We start from the raw sequence: 18,928 nt of genomic DNA, 5'->3' as shown, positions 1-18,928 counted from the left end.
CCGTTTTATTCACTATTCCCTTTCTAATAATTCCCAACATTCTGTTTGCTTTTTTGACTGCCGCAGCACACTGAACCGACGATTTCAATGTGTTATCCACTATGACACCTAGATCTCTTTCTTGGGTTGTAGCACCTACTATGGAACCCAACATTGTGTAATTATAGCATGGGTTATTTTTCCCTATATGCATCACCTTGCACTTATCCACATTAAATTTAATCTGCCATGCTGAAGCTCTGTCCTCACAGTCCTCTTCCTTAGCACCCACAACCAGTCACTCACACACACACACACCCCCAATTATACCCCATAACCAGTCTCTGTCTCTTTCACACCAGTCATCTTCCTGACCAGTCTCTCTCTCTCACATACACACACTAGTCATCTTCCTGACCAGTCTCTCTCTCTCTCACACACACAGAAACACATCACCTCCCTGACCAGTCTCTCTCTCATACACACAGAAACACATCACCTACCTGACCAGTCTCTCTCTCTCAATCACACTCATGCTCTCTTATATACAAGCTCTCAATCATACACAAATGTTCTTGCACCCATTCACACCAGCTCTCACCCAGGCACTGATTCACACCCATACACACAAGCTCTCAGCCAGGCACCTATTCACACCCACACAAGCTCTCACCCATTCACACACACAAGCTCTCACGCATGCATCCATTCCTACCCACACACACAAACTCTCACTTAGGCACCCATTCACACACAGTCACACAAGCTCTCACCAAAAACTTCTTCCTTCACTGGAGGGACGGGCTCCTGTTCCACTATGGTTTTATGCCTGCGGGCCTTTTTTTACCACCATGGGGAAGGGTTCCCGTGGCGGCCTCGGTCAGAGTCGGGTTTCTCTTTGCTGCCAAGGGGATGGGCTCCTGTAGTGGCCATGCTTGGTTGGGGTGTGGTTTTCCTCTTCGCCGCCATGGGGATAGGCTCCCATGGCAGCCTTTGTTGGGCAGGGTCAGGTTTCTTCTTTGCCGCCAGAGGCATGGGGTCCCATGGTAGCCTTGCTTTATCAGGGCTCTACACTGCCATTCCTCCCCCGGGCTATGCGATGCCTGCTTCACAGGCCTGTCAAAGCTTTCCTCCCTTCTTCCTACTCCCACTGGCAGGGAGAAGGGAGGAGGCTTTCCATTAGGCAGTGGGGGTTGGAAGAAAGGAGGCTTCCAATTGGCCCATGGGGCCTGGAAAATGGGAGAAGGAAACGACAAAGTGGCGGTGCGACATGGGAAGATACAATCCACTAGTTGCGAAGTGCTGGTATAGATGATATGCTCATGCTGTCTTATTGGTAGCCAAGGCGAGTTACAAATAAGGAGACAGGAGAGGATCTGCCTAGTCTCAACCTCATTCCCTAAGCCAAAAGATTTTCCTTTTACTGTGGTAACCCTGTACGGTTTCCAAGTATTTTGGAACATTTTAGTAAAAAAAAATGTCTAAGGTGGACTGCTATCGCCTTTCTGCTGAACTCGACTTAAGTGCAGTGGAAGTTTTCAGTCGGTTTGCAGAAACTAAGGAGTGGGGCGAGGGGAGCAGAGCAGCAGAGGCTGAGCAACCGGCCGGAGCCAGAGACAGTCCAAAGCGCGGTATAAAGCGCGCCGACGCCCAGGAAACAAGATTCAGGAATCACCTGGGAATGGGGACTAATTAACCCCCGCTTGGCTTGCGGCGGCTGCTTGCACCACTCCACAGAAGCCGGAGTGCACAAAACAAAGTCACAGCCCCGAAAAGGAACCCCCCCCCCCCTTTCCTTGCTCTTTATTTTGGTGGCGGTGGCGCTTGGGCTGCCTCTCGCCGTCCTGCGCGCCGGTCGGGGCGTTTCCAGAAAGCTCGCGCCAAGCCCTTGTTGACAGGGTTAGCGCGGGGCAGGTCGAGTCAATCACCTGCCGGCGGGCGGCGGAGAAGTGGGGGCCGGAAGCGCCTTCCCGGAGAGCGGTGCGGGCAGGAGCACAAGCGAACTGGCTCCCGCCTAGCTTTGGGATTATTTATTATTTTTATTTACTGTGCAGTTCAGTTACACCCCCCCCCCCCCCCCCCGGGAGGTTGTGAGGAGCTGTAGCTGAAGGTGAGTAGGAGAGGAGCTTGCTCGGCAGTTTGCGCTTCCTGGTATCTTTAGGTCTTCCCAAGGGGAAAAGCAAACCTCAATCGGTTCTAAATTGTCATTACATGTTCGAGGCTTTAGCGCGCGTCCTCTTCACCGGCGCCCCCAGTCCCTTGCCCCGCAAGCCGAGGCCCGGTGGGGGAGGCACTCGCTCTGTGCTCCTTCTCTGCCAGCAGGGGGTGGGGAGGGAGTGGCAGTGCCCCACGGGCGCACCGGGGTGGGGGAAACTGTAGCCGAAGTTTTGTTTGCTGCAGCACAGCACTATGGTAGGGCTGGACTCTTTAACAGTGATGTTACCGCATTTTTTGGTCTCCTGGTAGTACGTCTTGCCCCTTAAGACTTCCAGGTCAGTTGAAACCGGGCGAGGATCCGGTGCCACGAGTTGCGGCCACCTGGAAACCTTTCTCCCCCCCCCCCCCCCCCCCTTAATTTGTATCCTCTCCCAGCTCATTCAGGGCAGTATTAGTTACATGTAGCAACTAAACTAGTTCTGTAACTTAGTAGTTCAGACATGCCTGAGCACATACTGTATTTCTTAAGGCAACTACTGCAATTCCCTCTCCAAAGCCTGCCGATAGGATTACAAGGCTGAGCGCTCTTTCCAGTAGTGCAAGGGCTTTCAGGTGGGTGTGGTACAGAGCTGAAAGCCTTTCCTGTGACTATGAAATGAAGTAATACTGCGCATCACAGTGTAAGCAGCACACTTATGAAATCCCAGTAATCCTTCAACATTTATTATCCGAACTCGAAAAACTGACCTTGTAGAGCAAAAACTCTCAAAAGCATGGCTTGAGGCAGCCCTACAGGTTATTTTCAAAACTTTGACTCATCTGCTGCCTAGTTTAGTTGTTCCATTTGGTTACCTTTCACCTTTCCTTTGTGTCCTAATAGATTTTACACTATCATATGCTTGAAACTGAAGTAATGTTATTTCTAAATCTGAATATTTTTTCTAATGTAATTGACCCATTTTAAATGTTTTGGTTTTTTTCCTTCTTCACAGATCTATCCTTAAAAAAAAACCACTTCTTTTGTTGCCTGCCTATTGCACATGGGCACTTTTGTACATTTTGCATAAAGGTGGTGGAGCAGAGGCAGGTGCTTCTTTTCCCTTTCATCCTGTTAGAAATGGTATTGCTCCTTCTTAGAAAATTATATAGTGAACCCTCAAGTTTGGTGAAACAATTATTATTTATTGTTACGAACTTGCAAGCTGGGTGATCATCTTACAGATTATATATTCTTTCTTAGTTCCCCTTGTTTCTAATCCCTGCAGTCAACATTTTAGCTCTATCCTATTTCTTGCCACGTGTGGCAAGCTGCTCTAATTTGCTGTTTCTGCACAGAAACTTAAGCAAGCAAAGGGGGTTTCACAGAGGGGTTGCTTCTTCAGCATTTTACACTTTATTCCTTAATACTCAGCAAGACCAGCAGGCCGATACAGCACAGTGCGCTGCGACGGCGCGCACTGTTAACTTGCCATTGGACGCGCGTTTTCCCTAACCCCTTATTCGGTAAGGGCCCGAAAACGCGCGTCCAGCCCGCCGAACCTAATAGCGCCCTATTAGGTATTCCCGCACGATTCAGTAAGTAAAATGTGCAACCAAGCCGCACATTTTACTTTCAGAAATTAGTGCCTACCTTTGGGTAGGCACTAATTTCTTCGGGCACCGGGAAAGTGCACAGAAAAGCAGTAAAACTGCTTTTCTGTGTACCCTCCGACTTAATATCATGGCAATATTAAGTCAGAGGTCCCGAAGGGTAAAAAAAGTACGAGAGAAAAAAATTTGAAGTCGGTCGGCCGGCGGCTGTTGGGTCGAAAACCGGATGCTCAATTTTGCCGGTTTCCGAGCCCGTGGCTGTCAGCGGGCTCGAGAACCGATGCCGGCAAAATTGAGCGTCGGCTGTCATACCTGCTGACAGCCGTCGCTCCGGGCCAAAAGGAGGCGCTAGGGACGCGCTAGGGATGCGCTAGTGTCCCTAGCACCTCCTTTTGCCCGTTTCTACCGCCTGGCCTCATTTAAATACTGAATCACGTGCACAGGCGAGTGGCCTGTGCGTGCGCCGAGAGAGCGGGCGCTCTCCCGCAGACTTTACTGAATCAGCCCGTAAGAGAGGATTTCTCAATTTGGCATTTTGAATTCTAACTGCTTCTGCAGGAAAAAAAAGCAAGTGCGTCACAGGCTGGGCAGTTTTTGGTTCTATGCCTCTTATTACAGAGAGGCCTGTATTTCTTTGCTCTTGGGGTCCAACAAGCCTAGACAATGGTTTCAAGCATCACTAAAGCGTTTATGCAGCTATTCAATACCAAGCCAAGGAAAAAGGGGGTGAGGGGGCTAATCTTGTGCCTTCCACTAGTGCTTCTACCAGGAAGAGAGATGCTCCCCTTCCTCTTTAGCTGTCTGCTCTTAGATGCATTCTGTGGTTTACTAAAGGATAAAGGGAAGGGGAGGGAATGGCTCAATCTGTCAGTGTTTTATACTGTGTTTAGCAGCAGTGTAATGGAATTGCAGCATGTATAAAATCATTAAGATATTTTAATCTCCTGCCATATTATTGAAATAGCAACACCTGGAGTCCTTTCTCTCAATCCCTTTTGGGTTTTGGCTTGGGTGAGGGTTTCTACTTCTAGTATACCAGGACTTCCCAAACCTGTCCTGGGGACCCCCTACAGCTACTAGCATTTCAAGATAACTTATAGTGACTTTGCAAGTGTCGCATTTCAGGAAAGTAAGCCCTAGGACTGCTGTTGGGTCGGTGCAGCCTAGTTCATGCGGGCAAACTGAAGTCAGGGCTGGCCACAAGCATAACGGTGTTTAAAAGTCCAGGACTGATCAGCAACAGGAAGTCAAGACATAAAGGCGAAGGAAAAGCAGGGCAGGCAAGGCGTGAAGAACAGAGCAAGGCAGACAAGTAGGTAGATAGATGAGCAGGAACAATAGGAACTCTTTTTTTTCTTCCCCCCCCCCCCCCCCCCCCATTGAAGATAGCCAAATTCTGGACTGCCACCAGTTTGGTTTTAGGAGAGTGATGAGTGCAGAAACATTGTTAACTTCATTACTGGATACACTGAGAATGGGTGGATTCTTGTCATCGCTTTGTCCTCCTCTCATTAGACATTGCCTCAGAGTTCGACACCCTTGATCATATAACATTTTGTTATGATCAAGATAGTGAGATAGTGCAGTATTAGGTTTGTGCTGAAGTGATCTGAGTTGTATCTATCCGAGTCCCCTCAAGTCAGAATTGCCCATAAGCAATCCAAGTGGGCATTTATACATATGAGTCCCCCGTGGATCAGTCTTATCCTTTGTTCAACATCTATTTAGGAGTGGTTTTTAAAATTCGTGCTAGCCTTTGTGAGGGTTATAAGATTTTTTCTGACAACTTAGTTTTTCATCCAGGTGCAGCCCATGTGATCTGATGCCATTTTATGCTTCTGCAAATATGTCTGCACTTAAACAATAGTTAGTCCATAACAAAATTTCCCTGAACATGGCAAAAACTGAATTTATTCTAATGCAGAGACCATTTGAGAAATTTCAATCTTCAATGTTTTACCATTGATACCTTCTCTTTCTCTCCCCCCCCCCCACCCCAAATCTGACCCTGTATGAAAAGCCTCTGTTTTCAGATAGACTCATACCTGTCTTACCATTCACATGTTAAAACTTGTATTAGGTGGGATCCAAGATGCCGACCTAGCTCCTTATGGAGTGGCAAGCCTTTTTTTTTTTTCTCTGCTGTTACATTAACCAAATATGCCACATTCTGGTCGAAAACAGAGGGCCAGGGAGAGGAATGTCTCAGCTGCTCCTCTGGAGAGTCCCGTTATCGGCCTGATGGATGCACACTTGCAGAGAGGGGTTTTGCAGCCGGGAGGTGAATCGCTGGAAGTTTGTAGAGAGGAAGAGGTACTCGACTCCTCCTTCTTATTCTTCCCTGATGCTCTAACATCGCTACCCCTGGCTCCTGTTAATTCGGCTGTGGCAAGAATCTTCACTGCGTGACGGGACTCTGTGCTTATCGATGATGCGGAGATTGCCGACACCTGAGACCGCGACGTCTGCGAAAACTGTCTCAGAGCCTGGCATTGCTGGCATTTCAGAGGAAGTTCCTACCAGAGGACCTCGAAGGCACTATGAAGGTGTACGTCTCCATGGGGACACTGATTTACTTGAAATACCATTAGAAAAGGATTCAATGGTAAGACCCTCTGTATTTTCTCTTGAAACAATTTGGGAAGCGATAGTGACTTTAAGCACCAGTTTAACAGCACAGTTGAACCCTATGGTTGACAAAGTCAACGAGATTGATATTCAAGTAAAGACTTTTTTACAAGGGGAGAACCCAAATGTTGGACATGTATGTGAGACTCTAAAACAAGATATGAAAAATGCAGTTGCTCACCAACAAGCACTGATGAGAGAGAATGTTTTTGTCCTACTAGGATAGAAAACCTGGAGAATCAAATCTACGGAAGGAATTTACACTTTATTAATTTTCTTAAAGTTCCTCTTATTTCAGTTAAAGATATGTGGAAGAAATGTCTTAGAAATATTAAAGGTGCCGGAACAAGCAACTCCACCTATTGCAAGAATTTCTTATTTGTCTCCTTTTTAAGAAAAGATCTGTGGAGGGTCAGAATATGCAGTCTCTGTCACCGTTAGATACTTGTAATTTAAGTCTTTCAGAGGTCCTTGAGACTTCTGATAGTGAGTTAGCTGAACCAGCAACCTTGATTGTTTCCTTCTTACTTGAATCTGACAGGGATTGGATTCTAAAGATAGTTTTTCAGACATTGGAGATTTTTCTTTATTTAAAGGTACAAGTTTTCCAGATTTGGGGAGACAAACTTAGAAAAAGAGGAAGCAGTTTCTCTTAATGAGGCCCAGAGCTTTGCAGCTGGGTGCTTTTTTTTGTTTTCCTTTTATAATATCCATGTAAATGTCTCATCAAATATCGGGATGTTTCTTATATTCCATCCTTCTCAGCTTTCTAATTTTCTTAGTGATAAATCATCTTCTGTAGAAGTCTACACCTTCAAATACTAATTGACCTCTCAATGGTTAGGAATGAGTCCTTTATATGTATTATGCTCCTCCATTTGCTAGTATTACCTGTATTTTTATTGTGTAAATTTATTTTGGAATTGTCTGGATCTCTACATTTAAGGACTAGGATTATATATTTGGCACTTGTAATGTTCCAGTTTTATGAGGGCCTGGATTTCCAGGTTTTTCTTTGATTTAAATGTTGTAATGTCACTTTTCCTTTTAAGTATTTCTTGAATGTATTTGTAAAATGCAATAAATACATTTTAAAAAGCCCCCATTCTTAGAATACTGGTTCTACAAATTGGGCTGAAGCACCTGCTAGATCAGTCTGATTTCTGTGTAATAGTTCAAGCATCTATATTTCAAATATTAGATTATTGCAGTGCTTTATATCTTGGCCTTCCTACTTTAGTTCTTAAACCATTGCAACTTCTCCAGAATTCGGCTGCCTGTTTGATCACTGAGAAAAGCCACCAAGACCATATTACTCTGGTTCTTATTGACCTTCACTGATTCCTTTTGATACCAAAATCAGTATTAAGTATGCATGATGGTCTTTAAACGAATTAGTCATGATACTGTGCCTTGGTCCAGTGCTTTACTGACTTTACTGGTCTACAAGAACTTTTAGATCCTCTCAAAGAGGATGATTAGACATTCCATCCACCAAGCAAGCTTGCCTTGCTGACACAAGTGACTGTGCCTTTTCAGTTGCAGCACCCACCCTGTAGAACTTGATCACAGTGGAATTGTGGCTATTTGACTACCAGAAGATGTTCAAGATGATGCTTAAAGCTCTTCTTTTTCTAAGCAGTCTTATTCCTGAATAACTGTACTTGTTGCTGGCATGAGTTTTTGACCAGATAGTCAATGCTAGGGAGTCCCTGGATGTTGTTTGTTTTTTCCTGGTCTTGATATGATATTGGCATGCTTTGAAGTGCCTGAAAAGCAGAATATAAATTAAATTATACTTAAATGTTCATGTAATGGCCAGGGAGTGGTTAAGGTCGCTAAGTGATTCTTAATTTCCACAGACAAGCAGAAAATATCTTCACACCGTATTTTCACATTTATTGTTGCAGTAAATTGAGTATACATAATCTAGGATTAATAAAAAAAAAAATTGCATTGCACATAAGTAATGCATAATGTAAACAAGGAAAAATAATTTATTTTATTTATTTATTTATATACAGACATTCGTTCTCAATTGAGATATCACACCGGTTTACATTCAGGTACTGTAGGTATTTTTCTATCCCCAGAGGGCTTACAATCTAAGTTTGTACCTGAGGCAATGGAGGGTAAAGTGACTTGCCCAAGGTCACAAGGAGTGACAGCAGGACTCGAACCCTGGTCCTCCTGGTTCATAGTCCACTGCTCTAACCACTAGGTTATTCCTCCTCTAGAAGATGAGATACAAGAGACAATATGCATAGAACAAGTAAAGCAAAACCAGGGAATATATATGTATTTACAATGTAAAACTAAAAATGCTCACTTTTGCTGAGGTTGCCCCATGAATGTCAGCAGTGGAACAGTCAGAACACTGGCATGTCGTGAACGTCTTGTGTGACTTCCAGAATTAAGGTGTTGGTCTTGTGAGGTAGTTTATATAGAATCTCATTTTGTCTTGATTTTTTTTTCCCGCCAATACCTAGCCATAAATTATGCTGTGCACCTTTTCCCATGCATTCCAGCCCTAGGGCAGAGGGGCTCTGCCAGGTGTTGACTCAAAAAGGTCAGCAGAATGTGACCTATAGGTAGCTCAGTAATGCAGATTTCCCGAGGACCTCAAGACTTTATCACTAGCACACAAAATTCAGTGGTTTAGTTTTCCAAAGAAGACAGAGAGCTTAGCGGAAAAGAAAAGCCAAAAGGCGTAACAAATCCTAAATATATATGTTCGCAATTTATACGGCTCAGTCAGTGGTTCAGTTCTTCAGGGGCCTAACTGTGATGTTCTTCACATTCAGTCTCTATCTAATACAGTTATGTACGTTTTGAATTGTTTTACTGTGTAATGTTTTATTTGTACGTCGCTTAGAGCTCTAAGGCATTAGTGATTTTAAGACATTAGGAGTGATAGCACCTTAGCAGAGGGATCCCAGAAGGATCTGTGGCTGAGGTGCTAGCAAGGTGTACTGAACTTCTTTATATCTCCAGGCGCTGATGTCATCAGCAAGCGCCACAGGAAGTCCCGGAGACAGGGCCTATAAAGGCTTAGGGGCTGTGGGCTTCCTGTAGTCAAAATCACTGGATGCAGCATGGTGCTGGAAGCTGTGTCCTGAGGAGCCTTGCGGCCAAAGGGCTTTGCTGAGGAGGCATGGAGCATTACAGCAGGAGACTAACTAGGTCTCAAATGTGCATACAGTGATCTAATACATATTTGTTGTGGATATCCGGAGAACCTGACTGGCTGGGGAGGGGAGTGCCACGAGGACCAGTTTGAGGGGGCCCTGGACTAGATTTCCTTTCATATACAGTGATTCACTCTACATCATAGAGTGCAGGGTAAGGTTCACTTATCCAGTCTCTTCCCAGAGTAAGGGGATTTTACTTGTATGTTCCAGGACACCTTTGTGATTTCCTACACCTTATACAGATGACTGCATTTTGTTGTAGTTAGTTGGCTGGAGCTGCAGCAGACTGCCCATTAGGGGTGTGCATTCGTATTGAACATAAATGTAAAACGCTACTTTTTTTTTTAACTTAAAAAAGTGATAAGACATAAACGATCGGATTTCCAACTTATTCAACATAGCTATGTTGAATAAGTTGGAAATCGTGATTGTTGATCCAAAATAAAAATTTAAGCCCCTCACCTTCCTTAATCCCCCCCCCCAAAGACTTACCACAACTCCCTGGTGATCCAGCGAGGAGTGAGGACGCCATTTCTGAAAGCCTTTCCGAGGAGCACGTGACGTCGGCGTCACGTGATTCCCCGCGAGTTCCCTCCGGCACCCTCGTTCGGCCCAAAAGGAACTTTTGGCCAGCTTGGGGGTGTCAGGAGGCCCCCCCAAGCTGGCCAAAAGTTCCTTTTGGGCCGAACGAGCGTTCCGGCGAGAACCCGCGGGGAATCACGTGATGCCGCGTCACTGCGACGTGACGCCGACGTCACGTGCTCCTTGCAAAGTTGGTCAGAAATGGCGTCCTGACCCCGCTGGACCACCAGGGAGTTGTGGTAAGTCTTGGGGGGGGGATTAAGGAGGGTGAGGGGTTTAAATTTTTATTTGCACATATGGACATATACTCAACTCATTGAATTCTGTTTATGTCCATATTGACCGCAAATGGGACCCCCCTTTGGACATATGGACATATGAACTTAAACTTTTGCTCTGCACATCCCTACTGCCCGTGCCACTGGTTTCTTTGCAGGTCTTTTTCCTGAATGCCCCTGAACTAGAAAATGGAGTTTCCAGCAGTCAACTGGAATGTAAGGAATATTTTCAGGGCCAGTGCAAGGGGATTAGGCGCCCTAGGCACCTTCTGCCTTGCCACTGCCCCACATGGCTTGTGAGCGACTGCAGCAAAGAGGAGTGGAGATTCAAATCCTCACTCCTCTTTGCCGCCACTGCTTGCGCCCCTTAATGGTCGGCGCCCTAGGCCCTGGCCTAACTCGCCTAGTGCTTCTGCCAGCCCTGGGTATTTTCCTACAAAAGAAGCCCATTCAGTTTTCAGCAGTTTGAATCCTGTGCTGTGCTCTCCTGTCCTCTTCAGGGAAGAAAGAGGGCCAATAGCCAGAGCCTGAGTCAAATCTTAACCCCAGTTAACCTGCCAAAAAGAAGTGCAGAAAAAAAGGGAAACCCGAAGAAATCATAAGACTTTAGGAATGCCACTTTGGTTTTGTTTTTCTTAGAATGTGGGCTATAGGATTTGGCAATAACCCTTAAATAGGTCAGACATATATAGGGTGTTCGTCAACATGACACTGTCTCCTCGGGTTTAGTTTAGCATATTCATTTTCATTAATTGTCTGTCTTAAGAAAATCAAAATGATCTACAATAAAAGTAAAATTCTAGCAAAAATGTTATAAAAAGCATAGTACAAAATTGGCTAAAATAAACACACACCCAATAATCAAAAAAATAGAAAAAAGTGTAATTAAAAAAATGCATTGATTTTGTTGTATTTTTTTTAAAGTAACAGCATCCAAATCTTTTAATATAATAATAAATTGTGTGATATAAGATACATGTCTATTTCATTTAGGATTTTGTATAGTCAATACATTTAGGAATATAAAACAATCCAATATATTTCAGACTAAGACATCAAACAAAAATGCATAATCATACATAAATTCCCCACTCCCGCAAACATCCTTACTCCTAAAATCCCAATATGAAACATAAAAATGTAAACAGAGCATAAAACAAAAGCACAGTTATGAGAATAGGTTTTGTTTTTTTATTTTAATCTATAAACAAAGATAAACCAAAACAATTTAAAATACTGATAAAAATAAAATCCATAGCTTAAATAACTAGAATTGCCCCCTTTTTAATTACAACTTTTTTTTCTCATGTTTTTAAGGGGTTTCCTAAATTGCAGATAGTCTCTTTCCAGGCATGAAGTGAGTGGTAAGGAGTTCCATAAACCGAGCACCAAAAAGGAAATGCTTATTTCCCAAGACCTCTTATCAAATCTCCTTGTAAGAAAAGTCTTAACAATTCATATACAGGCCGATAGGATATGAGTTAGTTAGAAAGGTAGGAAGGGAATACCCTTGCACAAGTGACAGGAGTTAAGTGGGAAAATTTATTTTTACCAAAGATGAATTTGGAGGTGTTTTGCACCATCTGAAGCCTATTTAATAGTCTTTAAGATGATCCATAGTATAGGGCATTATAGTAATCAAGTTGATTTAATATTAGTAAGAATGTCTGTGTTTTCAGATCTTTGATTTCTAAAAATAGTTTGGATAAAGCATAAAGAAAAATAACACTGCATAAGAAATGAAATAGGAGAAAAATTCAATGCAGAGTCCAACTTGACACAACAAAAAGAGGCAGTTATGATTTTATCGAAGACCTGGCCATTTTAGGAGAAGATGGATAAGTGTGGTCCTTATCCCTATCAAACCATATTGCTTCTGATTTTTCTGGAATTACTTTGGATAAGACAATTTACAAATTCTGTTAAACATTCATTAATTTTTTTTTTTTTTTATAGACTCGGGGGCTTTGGAATCCAGGCTGGCTGCAACCTAGATGTCTGCGTAAAAGACAACTAAAATCCAAGCTCTGGATTTTTGGTGGCAGCTTCAGCACAACACTCCCTTTTATCAGATGTCATGGCTCTGATACAGCACCTCTCTGGGCCTTGCACTGGCAGGATTTTGCTCCCCCAAAATCTTGGTGCTCTAGCCAACTGCCTAGTTTATGTAATGGAAGCACCGACCCTGCAAAGGTGATAAGTACAGGTTAAAAAGAGAAGGGGATAAAACAGGTGCCACACCAAAGATAGTTGTGAGTTCCAGTCAACCTGATATGTGCAGTTGTTAGGGAATGTGCTGAACTAATTTAAATGCCCTGTTCTTTCAGACACTTAAGTAATAGTTTGTGGTTGATGTCAAATGCCAAGCTCATATCTAGAAACACAACGGCTTAAACTAATTTGTTTAAGAGGGTGGTCCATGCTGACATGGTACTAAAACCTGATAGCCTAGGATGAAATACACCCCCCCCACCCCCCCCAAAGAGTCAGTTGGATAAGAATGACTTTCTCGCTGATTTTAGACAATATTGATAAATTCCAGATAGACTTAAAATTGTTGAACATCTGAATCAAGGTTTGTTTTTTTTTTCTTTAAAGATGGGTTGGACCCTGGGAGCCTTGAGCTCAACCAATAGACTAAGCCATGATCAAGTGTAGTATTGATGATGATGGTTAGGAATGGAAAGAGCCCTAATTTTGGACTTAAAAGGAGGAGGATCCAATAGTGAGGATGAAGCATTTGTCTGCCCTAAGAATAGCAGAAGGGTGGCCAAGGTGACCTTATTAAATGCTGCAAAAGTACTGACAGCCAATCTACAGCCGGCCAGAAAGGAGATATTTTCTCATTCCCTGGAAAATAAAGGCTTTTTTTTCTTCCACTGTAAGCTTATCAGGGTTACAAGAGGTTTTAGACTGACTTTTAGCACACTGACAAGCCGATTCAGTAAAGTCCGCAGGAGAGCGGGCGAATGCCCGCTCTCCCGGCGCACGCACAGGCCACTCGCCTGTGCGCGAGATGCAGTATTTAAATTAGGTCCGGCGGTAGAAATGGGCAAAAGGAGGTGCTAGGGACACTAGCGCATCCCTAGCACCTCCTTTTGGCCCGGAGCGGCGGCTGTCAGCGGGTTTGACAGCCGATGCTCAATTTTGCCGGCATCGGTTCTCGAGCCCGCTGACAGCTACAGGCTCGGAAACCGGATGCCGGCAAAATTGAGCGTCTGGTTTTCGACCAGACAGCCGCCGGCCGACTTCAAATTTATTTATTTATTTATTTTACTTTTTTTACCCTTCGGGACCTCCGACTTAATATCACCATGATATTAAGTCGGAGGGTGTACAGAAAAGCAGTTTTTACTGCTTTTCTGTGCACTTTCCCGGTGCCTGATAAATTAGCGCCTACCTTTGGGTAGGCGCTAATTTCTGAAAGTAAAATGTGCGGCTTGGCTGCACATTATACTTACTGAATCGCGTGGGCATACCTAATAGGGCCATCAACATGCATTTGCATGTTGCGGGCTTACTTTTGGGATCTTGACAGATCCCAAAAGTAAGTCGCTTTTGGAAAAAAACCAAAATTGTCGCTTTTTGGAAAAAAAAAACCAAAATTGCTTTTGGTTTTTTTTTTCTTCGCCGTTGCAGTCTCCATGGCAGCCCCAGTCCGGACATCGGAGGGGGGCTGCAACGTTTTTTTCGCTTTTTTTTTTTTTGGCTTTGGGAGCAGGGGAGAGGACTGGGGCTGCCACGGAGACCGGCACCCATGATCGCGGCCGGGGCAGGTGAGCGGGGGCTGGGGGAAAGCTTGCCACCTACCCTGACCCCTGCCTCTACCGCAGGGGTCAGGTTAGGTGGTAAGTTTGCAGGTTAAACGCGCGACAAAACGGCAGGGAAAACTAGCGATAGTCGGGGCGCGGGTTACGGGATGCTAGGGAATAGCTAATTCGCTCGTTTGCATGCAATATGCATGCCGCGTGCAGAAGGGGTTGCCCGGGGAATTTAGGACGCGGTAGGAGTAGGTTAAAGGGGATTCGGGATCGCAGGAAGGGCTAACGCGGCCGGAAAGTGAGTAAAAAGCGGCTTAGGAGCAGGGTAAACGCGGCCGCACTTTACAGGATAGACCCGTATGTTTGGTGTGGCACCTGTGCTGTTCCTCAGGGTTCTGTTTTATCCCCTTCTCTTTTTAACCTGTACTTATCACCTTTGCAGGGTCGGTGCTTCCATTACACAAACTAGGCAGTTGGCTAGAGCAAATGTTTGGGGGTGCAAAATCCTGCCAGTGCAAGGCCTATTTTGTTTTGTACTCTGCTCATTCCAGCTGCAGCTCATTCCAGCTGCAGTGGAGAAAAAGGAAAGTACTTAACACATTTCAAAACGAAAAAAATCAGCACTGTTGGTAGTTGATCAAAGTGTGAATCATGTGTCTCTTGGAGCCCCTGGTTTCCCGAGGCAGATATTTCAAGATTCTGTGGCAAGAGTTAGTAAATTCTGTGACAGATTTTTCAAGGTTATTTAACAATTTTTTTTTTATTGAAAACCATTCACTTTGGGGTTTTTTTTTACATAATATTTAAATTATATACAAATACAAAACGTAACAAGTGCAAAAATCAATTTATCAAGCTGTCACTTTTTTTTTCTGAACTGAAATAGTTCAATCATCCTTTTATATCTTCTTCTTGAGTCCTTGTTATCTTTGAATATGAGCTCATGTATGCTGAAAATGTCATGCTGTTAATTATACAGAAAGATATATATGCATATAGGGATAGCTTTTAAAAGGTGCACTCTGTTCCCGGCACGCACATGTTATAAAATCCATGGGCCGCGCACGCAGAGGGGAGAAATTAGTAAATTTCCTAGCGTGTAGCAGATGGACTCAGGACCAATGGGTATAGTGTACTCCTAATAGCAGTTGGAGACAGATCAGATTTCAATCTGACGTCAGTCCTAGTGCATATACCCCTGCAGAAAGCGCAGCTCTTCAGTATTTTCCGTCTCCATAGCAGTTCAGGACTCTATGCACGCTCGCACAGCGTTAGAGTAATTTTACCAAAACAAGAAGAAATCTTACCTCTATAGACGAGCCCCGCTCTCCTGCAGTGACACCCCTTGAGTCTCTCCCCCAGTTGAGAATTCCCGAGGTGATTTCCGCGATCCCTCAGAGGTAAGCCTTGGTCCAGCGGCCGACCCTCGGCGTGGACTTAGCCCCCAACATCGGGTGAGGCTGAGAGGCAGCGGGTGCAACTTCGAGTGCGGCGGTGAAAGTAATTCCCCCCCCCCCCCCCCCCCCCCCCCGCAGCCAGAGACCGCGCGGAACGAGACCGGGAAGTGCCGAGACAAGGTAAGGTAGAAAACTTTTTAAAAGTCTCCGGTCTCCGAAGCTCGAAGAGTCGCACAAGTCGCCAGCCGGTGCCAGTGCTACCGGGTTGATCAGCCCTAGCAGGGCCAGGCCCCGGTCAGATCCAAGGGTCCTCCCACGTGGAGACCCTCCGAGGTGGTTGCCATATTGTTCGCATGGTCGCCGTCACCATCTTGACCTGTTCGCAGCCCTGTCCGCTGTCCCGACCCATGCGCACAGAGGCGAGCCATGCGCACATAGTCACACGTGCCCAAGCGACACGCATAGCCACACGCTTACTGTGCCGGGCGCATAAGTTCGGTCTGTGCACACAACAGCGCGCGCGTCTCCCTGAGCGCATACCAAAACTACGCGCACAACTTTGATGCACCGGAGCGCATAACTAAGCCACCCGGGCCCTGTATTTTATGCATACAAGCCATGGCACCACGGGAGAAGTTGTTCAAGGCTCAGGTCCTTTGCCCAGCATGCCACATCAGAGCTGCGCAGCTTGAGGAGGCCACAGCCCTGTGTATACAGTGCGAGGAGGCCCTGGGGGATTCAGCCCATGGCCCTCCCCAGCCGGTGCCGGGATCCAGTTTCTCGAACTGTACACCGGACCTCGCATCCCCCAGCGGGAGCCCCACCCAAACGGGGCTCCCCAGGGACACAGCGCCTCTTAATTTAGACCCAGCATCTATCTCCTGGGTGGAATTCTTCAAAGGCTTGCATACCTTTGTCCACATGCAGCCGGGGCCTCCGATAACATGGCCATAGCCTCCGCCAGAGGACCTCAACATCCCGGGACCCTCTACGCCCAGAGAAGTACCTCCACAGCCCAGAAGCCCCACCTTCGGGGACACAGACAACTGACGAGGACTCTGAACCCCTAGAGGAAGGGGATCTCCCCCAGGGACTGAACCCCACCGAATCATGAGGCGTTTCTTCACCAAGGACAAGCTCCCAGACCTGGTCACACACAGCTTGAAAGAGCTCGCTATCCCGGGCACAAGTTCGTCGGGGGAACATAAGACTAATCCCCTCCTAGAGGGACTCCATCACACATCCCGTCACTTCCCACTGTTACAAGCCGTCCAGCAGCTAATTGACCTGAAATGGGAAGCCCCGGAGACCACGTTCAAAGGGGGGCATGCCCTGGCAGCCATGTACCCTCTGGACCCCGCTGCCACAGATCTCCTGGCATGTCCGAAAGTGGATGCCATGGTCTGCACGGTCTCGAAGCGCACTACTATCCCAGTCGAGGGAGGAGCAGCACTCAAGGATGCCCAAGACAGAAGTCTGGAATCCATCCTCAAACAGTCTTTTGACGTGTCCGCTATGTCTCTACAGATCGCGGCCTGCTGTGCCGTGGTGACACATGCCTACTTATGACAGACCAGGAACAACCCTCCCGGGGAAGCCTTGGAACCAGCAGTATCATTCTTCATGGATGCTGCTTCTGATCTGGTGCGCACCGTGACTAGAGGCGTGTCATCAGCCGTGGCAGCCAGAAGACAACTCTGGCTCCGAAGCTGGTCGGCCGACGCATTGTCCAAAACGAGACTCACAAGGATGCCCTTCAAGGGAACCCTCCTGCTCAGAAGCGAACTAGAGAAGCTAGCCAACAAATGGGGCAAATCCCCCACTGCTGCGGCTACCAGAGGACAGGAATAAAAGAAACCAACGACCCTTCCCATGAACTTCTAGGGGCAGAGGAACATAGTGCTTCAACCCATACAGAAGCACATATCAAGCGACTCGCCCTGCAGGCAGGAGTCAGTCCTTTCGGAACAAGCACAACAAAAGGGGAGCCGGCTCGGGCACAGGTCCCAGCCGCACCCCACAATGAAAATCAGCCGACCCGTCCAAAGGAAGAAGCCAAAGGGGGAAGACTTGCCCTATTCTACCAAAGATGGGTCAAGATAACTTCAGACAAGTGGGTCCTAGCCATCATTCAAGAGGGATATTATCTGGATTTCCACCACATCCCTCCGGACAAGTTTGTGGAATCCCCCTGCCATGAACCCTCCAAGAGGACGGCAGTGGAAGCTACACTGACCAGATTACTCGCCTTAGAGGCTATAACACCGGTGCCCTCACAACAAATAAATACTGGAAACTATTCCATCTATTTTATCGTTCCCAACAAAGAAGGGACATTCCGGCCCATCCTGGACCTCAAGTTGGTCACCTGAAGATTCTGCGCTTCCGCATGGAAACCCTATGCTCTGCCATAAGGGCGATACAACCGGGAGAATTCCATACATCCCTAGATCTGTCGGAAGCCTACCTGCACATTCCGGTCCATTAAGAGCATCAGCGTTTTCTACGCTTCACGATCCTGGACCATCACTACCAGTTCCGGGCACTACCATTCGGGTTAGCCACAGCACCCTGGACGTTCACCAAAATCATGGTGGTAGTGGCAGCAACACTGAAGAAGGAAGGAATCCTTGTACACCCTAATCTGGACGATTGGCTGATCAGGGTGAAATCCCCAGTGGAAAGTCACCAGGCGACCTCTACAGACGAGCCCCGCTAGAGAGCCTCAGGTGGGTGGTCAACACAAACAAGAGCAGTCTGCAGCCCTCCCAATCTCTAGAATACCTGGGAGTTCAGTTTGACACCAAACAAGACAATGTCATCCTGACACCGACAAGGAGATCAAAACTGATGACCCTGTTGAGCGAGCTTCATCCCACAGCATGGGACTACCTCCAAGTCCTTGGCCTCATGGCATTCACACTGGAAGTAGTGCCATGGGCAAGAGCACACATGAGACCCCCTACAGTGCTTCCTACTATCACGATGGAACCCACTGGCCCAGAACTACACCGTTCGGCTCCAGCTCCCGGACAAAGTGCGGACCCAACTACGATGGTGGCTACAAGAAGGCCATCTGAGCCAGGGAGTGAGGCTATCCTCACCGACCTGGATCCTGCTCACCAAGGATGCCAGCCTACGAGGATGGGGAGCACACTGCTAGGAGCTAACCACCCAGGGGCAATGGAACAAGGAAGAGTCTGGATGGAACATCAATCGCCTAGAAGCACGGGCAGTCAGACTAGCCTGCTACGGTTCGGTCACAGACTCAGAGACAAATCAGTCAGTCATGTCGGACAATGCCACAACAGTGGCCTACATCAACCGTCAGGGAGGAACCAGAAGCCAAAAGGTGTTTCTGGAAA

General features: G+C 46.3%; 1 protein-coding gene across 1 annotated transcript in view; it reads left to right on the top strand.

Moving 5' to 3' along the window:
- The first annotated feature begins 1,878 nt into the window (after nucleotides 1-1,878).
- Nucleotides 1,879-18,928, top strand: part of TJP2 (tight junction protein 2) — a 250,962-nt gene continuing 233,912 nt past the window's right edge. Inside the window, exon 1 of the mRNA XM_029612832.1 lies at nucleotides 1,879-2,089. The gene's annotated coding sequence lies outside the window, so the exon portion shown is untranslated. The remainder of the gene's footprint in view (nucleotides 2,090-18,928) is intronic.

Source organism: Rhinatrema bivittatum, chromosome 1, assembly GCF_901001135.1.
Source record: "Rhinatrema bivittatum chromosome 1, aRhiBiv1.1, whole genome shotgun sequence".
NCBI lineage: Eukaryota > Metazoa > Chordata > Amphibia > Gymnophiona > Rhinatrematidae > Rhinatrema > Rhinatrema bivittatum.
This window is presented reverse-complemented; position numbering and strand designations above follow the sequence as displayed.